A 6382-nucleotide genomic window follows, 5' to 3' on the forward strand; every position below is an offset into this window, starting at 1 on the left:
CACATGAATAATTGACTCTTATCTCTATCGCAATTTATGAAAACGTGAAAGAAATATCAGTTTAACCAAATTGTTTCGACCTGGCTTGATCCATAAGCTACAGAGTTAAATGTAATGTATAGAAGGGTGGGGTAAGATGGATACTGATGTTAGCACATAATATCCCATATTTCCTAATCATTTTTCACTAACAAACAAAATTCATTGTCAGCTACACCTTGTACTAAAATAGCTTCTGTACATCAATCTTCATAACCAAACCTTTACTGTAACGACTATATATTGCTTCCTGAGTGTTGGGGTAACATGCCTCGCTGTGGGACCTTACCCATATAGAATAGAATGTACATACAGTAAGATGGGACACTTTTTAACTCTATTTTCTCGTCCCATTTAGTAGTAAACAAAGAACATTCAAAGAAATATGAAACTATGTCCTCATGACTCTCATAGATCGTTGTTAATTGTTTAAAACACGATCAGGATATCTGGATATTATGTGCTAAAGGTGTCCCATCTTCCCCAACCCTAATATATACAATGTTGGGGTAAAGGGCCAACCCCTACCCAAATCCTCGACATGAATCTCGCTCTTATAGAATAAACTATACCACAACAATATACAGCAGTAACTTATTCCATACACTTTCTTTATATAAAGGTCCTCCCATGTTAATAGCATGGGATGCATCAGCCTAACTAAGTAACGCCCGCACTCAAAGTGCTTGGCAAATAAACGATCCCATTTAACGAGATGTTAAACGCAGGTGGCTGAAGTGAAATTAAACAAAGCCCAAAGTAGGTTATAACATAAAGTGCTCTAAATACTAAACATTATTAAGTACTGGACACTGTTGGAATATAATATCCCATGTTTCCTATAGTAGTGTTTTTACAAATCAACAACGCTGTTTAAAGTCGTGTGGGTACGGTTATATAATTCTGTAAATATTATTAGGTTGTTACAAATGAGACGATAATGGAGAATGAAACCATTTTACCCCAATTTACCGATAATGGAGAATGTACCATTTTACCCCAATTTACAATAAAAGAAATTTATCTTTTTGGCGAAAACACATCTGGCGAAAAGCGCTTATAGCCGACATGTTTTGCTCATTAATAATTAAAACGTAAACATAGAAATACTTTACTTTTAGGCGCCTTAACGTGTATTCAAAATAACTCCCAATTAAAAACCTTTTCGGAATTTGAGTTTTTCTACAACATATATAACTGCTATATTGGTGGTATAACTATACGTTTCTATATTAACACGAAAAGTAAATCTTGGCGATTGAAATTGTTTTACCGCTGGAATTTCTACAGTTCCTTATTTACGCTGAATGCCCTCAACCCTACAGAATAGAATTTGCATATACAATGTTGGGGTAATGGGCCAACTCTAAATCTCAAGCCCCATGGCGTGCCACACTGTAGGACCTCACCCATATAGAATAGAATGTGCATATACAATGTTGGGGTAATGGGCCAACTCTGGTCTAAATCCCAGGTCCCATGGCGTGCTTCACTGTAGGACCTCACCCATACAGAATAGAATGTGCATATACGATTTTGGAGTAACGGTCCAACTCTGGTCTAAATCCCAGGTCCCATGGCGTGCTTCACTGTAGGACCTCACCCATACAGAATAGAATGTGCATATACGATTTTGGGGTAATGGGCCAATTCTGGTCTAATTCTCAAGCCCCATGGCGTGCCACACTGTAGGACCTCACCCATATAGAATAGAATGTGCTTATACAGTGTTGGGGTAACGGTCCAACTCTGGTTTAATTTATCAGGTCCCATGGCTCGCCTCACTGTAGGACCTTACCCATATAGAATAGAATGTGCATATACAATGCTGGGGAAATGGGTAAACTCTGGTCTAAATTTCAAGCCCATTGCGTGCCATACCGTTTAACCTCACCCACGTAGAATAGAACACTGCCCGTGCTAATACGGCAGTTAAGCGTGGATAACTCCTCTATCAGCGTGGGAACTAAGCTACAGCTGTGGGTTTGCAGGTTACCTGATCCCCGGCTAGCACTAAGAGAGTAAACGCATGGTCGGGCAGGTTAACTATAGCGATAACTCAAAGCAAAATTAATGACGTAGGTTATACCTCAAGTAGCTAGGAAGCTTTTGACGTCACAACACGAATTTTTTAAACTGCGAGTTCATTTAGGTCGAAAAATCAAAACATAAAAAAAAAAAAATTGAACGCGGTTGAAGGAATGAGTGGCAAAGGTCGGGAACTAACTTACTCGGATTCCCGACCTTTTGCGCATTCCTGGACCAACACACGGTGCGGACAAAGGCACAGCATCGGGTTTCATTCTGAATACAAACAGCCGAGTCAGAAGCGAAGTGATCTTATACACACACCTGTCAGCGAAAGCTGGATTCCTTTGTTAGCGTTACCCTGATTTAAACGGACTGGATTTTGATTGTGTTTCCAAGTATTTAGTAAACAACACGCCTGCTGTTCTACCTGAAACGCAAGCACGCTTTGGCGCCGATGATTGTCACGTGCCAACGGTCATTAAGAGCATGAGATTGGTAAATCGTGACGTAATTTGACATGAACCTATCCCTGATTGGAACAACAGAGATGTAATAGTTAGCATGATGACGTAATAGGAACAAAAATGACGACATCTTAATTCTTTAATGACATGATTTGATAGTATAGTAGGTTAGGGTCAGATGAGTCTTAATTTTATTCTGTTTTATCGTCACATTTGGTAGCAAACAAAGAATGTATATAACACGACCCGTATAGCCCACAGCCAATATTCAACAATATTGTTTGTATAGTAGGGTGGGGAAGATGGGACACCTTTTCATTCTATTTTCTCGTCCCATATGGCAGTAAACGAAAAACAGTCAAAGAATTATAAAAACGTATCCTCACGACTCCCATAAACCGTTGTTAATTGTTTAAAACACGATCAGGATATTTGGATATTCAGTGCTAAAGGTGTCCTATCTTACCCCACCCTACTATATCACTTGTGCGAAACACTTAAAAAATAATATCCCGATGGTTTCTAAAACTAAACATGAAACCGATCAAATTTGTTTAACGAAGCGAAAATGAATTTCAAATCGATAATTTGAGCGGCTGTTTTATCTACACACACCACAAGTGATGTATCCATGTATTACAAAGATTGAAAAATCGACAAAATCAATATATGATATATTTAAATCATGTTAATTTTTAACGAAACGCCTTTAAAGGTATTGGGAAATTTTCACACGAAATATATAGTGGGTAGGGGAAGACGGGACACCTTTAGCAAATAATATCCAAACATCCTGATCGTGTTTTAAACAATTGACAACGGACTATGTGCGTCGCCGGGATACGGTTTTATAATTCTTTAAATGTTCTTTGTTTAGTGCAAAACGAGACAAGAAAATTGAATGAAAAGGTGTCCCATCTTCCCCACCCTACCATATATGTTTTCTATTGACGCTAACATAATTGTACCAACGTTTCGTCTGCCATCCGGCGAAACGTCATTAGTGTTAATACATTCTATTTTTACCCTTAAAGACCTTTTCCTAGACAGTCATAATTACCATTATCAATCTGACCATTGGCACCGTTAATTCTGTTAATTATAATAGGTAACCATAACACAGACAACCTTAATCCCTGATAGATAGGAAGTAACATTTATACAATGGCGCCTTATCAGTTATATTGGGAAACAGGACTCTAACTTATTGGGCACGTAAGTGGCCTGGCAGCGAGTAATCGGGCACGTAAGTGGCCCACCAGGTCCCACTTAATTAGCGAGTAATTTACTTTTAAATCCAAAATGAATTTTATGAATGTTTGTTAAACTTAAGGTCATTTAGGTTTATTCATTTTAAAGTTAATATATTTTTTTATAATGGAACGTGCCCATTTATCATGAGTCTCTTTTCCTATTGTAGAGCTCATTGAACAGAAGACACTTTATTTGTCCTCCAATTAGCTTTCAATGCTATATGACCGCCAGACTTGTGTATTTGGATCCAAACTTGCGTGTCGTAATTTAACGCTGTTGTTATGAATGACTGGCGTATGATTTATAACTCCTAATGATAACATCGTAACGTTAATTAGGTTTATTTAATTTGTAGTGATTTAGATGACAGCCAATGTATGGCAACTATATTGAAATAATTGTATAGGCTTTCCGGGTAAGATGTTTCATGTTTTTATTTACTTTTACCAACCCGTTTAGTAAAGAAACTTAAACAGAATTATATAATCATATCCTTGCGAGTCACGAATCTAAAAAAGCGTTGTTAATTGTAAAACACGATCATGAAATATGGGATATTATGTGCTTACGGTATCCATCTTACCCCACAGTAATGTTACGTGCTAACGGTATCCCATCTTACCCCAAAGTGCAATTTATCAGCCAATTTGTAAGACCTTTACTGGTAATGAGAACTGTCAATTTTCCCACGCATGCAACCAGCAAGTTACTTAATTAGTCCTGGACCTGACGTCACAATCTGCATTGTGTTTAAACAATGGACTTGTAGACCACCCATATGCCAACACAGACTGCTGTAAATAAGAGAGTTTCCTGTAGATTTTGATCAACAACAAAGCGCTCAAATTGTTCCATATTGTGACTAAGCGGGAGTTTTGTTGCCTAATTATACGGCTTACAGTCGAAGCGATTAGAGCGTTGGTAATTATCGTTTGTTTCGTGAGTTTGTACAATGTGTGAACGAATTAAGGATATAATGCGGAAAATAGAGCAATTCACTTAAACAATGGAAACAGTTTTGAAGTTTTTGAGAATAAGAGACAAATATAGGCTGTATATGTTTGTATAGTAGGGTGGGAAACATGGGACACCTTTTCATTTTATTTTCTCGTCCTATTTGGTAGTAAACAAAGAACATTCAACCAGTTATAAAACCGTATCCTCACGACTCCCATAGACCGTTGTTAATTGTTCAAAACACGATCAGGATCTTTGGAAATAATGAGCTAAAGGTGTTCCACCTCCCCCCACTGTACTATATTAAAGGTTAATTTCAACAATGTAATATATTAATACAAGTAAACAACTAAACAGAAACAGCATTCTTTAGAGGCGCGAAACTATAGGTAGCGGTTTATATAAAACCTCTACTTTACTATTATATATAGAAATGCTACGAATTCCATATTCATTCCATCACTCAATTGTATCGCGTCAGACTAGTATTGTGGGGTTTGTAGACCAAAGACATTTGACAGTGTAACAACCACGTGTGTAACATGCGCTTATAGAGACGATAACGAGTAGATATATGTGATATAAAAAGCAAGGTATTCCAAACATTCAGACCGCCATACAGAATAAAATCAAAGTATAGTAGGGAGGGGAAGACGGGACACCTTTAGCACAGAAAATCCGAATATCCTGATCGTGTTTTAAACAATTAACAACGGTCTATGGGAGTCGTGAGGATATGGTTTTATAATTCTTTAAATGTTCTTAATTTACTACCAAATGGGACAAAAAAATCGAATAAAATGATGTCCCATCTTCTCCCACTTACTATATATGGCATGGTAAGAATGTCGATTTGTATTTTATTCACTATAAGTGAGGCCCTATATAGTAATACTCATGGTACAAAAAGCATGGCAATAAAATTTTTCGCGCGCTTTTAGAGTCGTGAGGATACCGTTATATAAAAAATAAATTTTCTTTGTTTACCACGGCGGGACGCTAAAAAGGGAATAAAAACATGACCATTTTACCCACAGCATATTTTATCAAATAAAAAACTACTATGTATATATTACAGAGTCATGCCGTTTTAAGTTGGCGACATTTTCACCGATCTAATAGCGAACACCTGGCGTGGCGATTACGTAGAAAATTCGAACTTGTCATTTAATTAACGATATCAACTTGCACTAAATTGGCCACTGATCACAACGTATTGAATTACCGGCATGGGATTCGAACCCGGTAGCTATGAACTTTAACTCAATACGTCGAACATAAATAGATTTATCTCATTGAAAACGATAGCGAAGATCAAATTAATTCAAACAACGGAGAGAAGGAAATTAGCAGCAAAACGACAATCGTTTTTATACGACAGTCGTTAAAATGCGGGTAAAAACCATAATACTTGTGAAAAACGTTAAATAAAATCATCGGTGTTTCAATTAATTTAATCATTGCTAAAGCATTCGAATAGGTAGTAATTAAAATTTAGTTTATATATGAACCTAGGGAAAAGTAAGAAATTAATTAATAAGCATTAATACGTACGATTTCACATTAACGACTATTGTTTTTTGTTGATTTTATCGTTTTTTTTTTTCAAAAAGAAAAGATATATAAAAAGATATGTT

This window comes from Ciona robusta, chromosome 8 (assembly GCF_009617815.1).
Source record: "Ciona robusta chromosome 8, ASM961781v2".
NCBI lineage: Eukaryota > Metazoa > Chordata > Ascidiacea > Phlebobranchia > Cionidae > Ciona > Ciona robusta.